We start from the raw sequence: 659 nt of genomic DNA, 5'->3' as shown, positions 1-659 counted from the left end.
CTGCAATAAAAGAAAAATGGAAAAACTGATTGTTGCGACATTTGGTCTGGATGTGTCTGGTTGTTTGCACCGAGTGAGGGGTTCGCGTGAGAGATAGTAGAAGTGTGTGGAGGTATGTGGGTCCCTGAGGCGCAGTGGGCGGAGGCATCCCCTGTGATTGGTGCAAATGCTGCTTTTAATAACAGAACAAAAGAGGAACTAGAAATGCATATGTTTTCAAAATGTGGATTTCCCCCAAAACCATCTTACTCTGTGGCTTTGGTAATTTTATATTGACTGTGGGTTTGGCAAAAGACAAAAAAGAGCAGAAAAGAGGGACAAGGGAGGGTAGGAAACCACTCAGATGTTGCAGTTTTATTAGATGTATTTATTCATTTTTATGTTCATATTATTTCAGGTCTTGTGAGTGATTGAGGAGGGGCTAAAATGATGTGTCGCTGATTGATGGGGAGTCTGAATCTGAACTTTTGATCATTGTGCGTCCAAGGTCATCCTTATATTTGATTGGCACAGATTATTTTTTCTCCAACAGCCACATTTGTTTATTTGATCCAAATGCTTGTATGAACGTATCATCACAGTTTATACATGTATCCCTCATTCAGTACTGCGGTTTCCCAGTTTTTTTTATGATCTTTTGACAGTTGAGTGTCCCAGAG

Source organism: Taurulus bubalis (genome assembly GCF_910589615.1).
Source record: "Taurulus bubalis genome assembly, chromosome: 5".
Lineage (NCBI taxonomy): Eukaryota > Metazoa > Chordata > Actinopteri > Perciformes > Cottidae > Taurulus > Taurulus bubalis.
Note: the sequence above shows the minus strand (reverse complement) of the source record.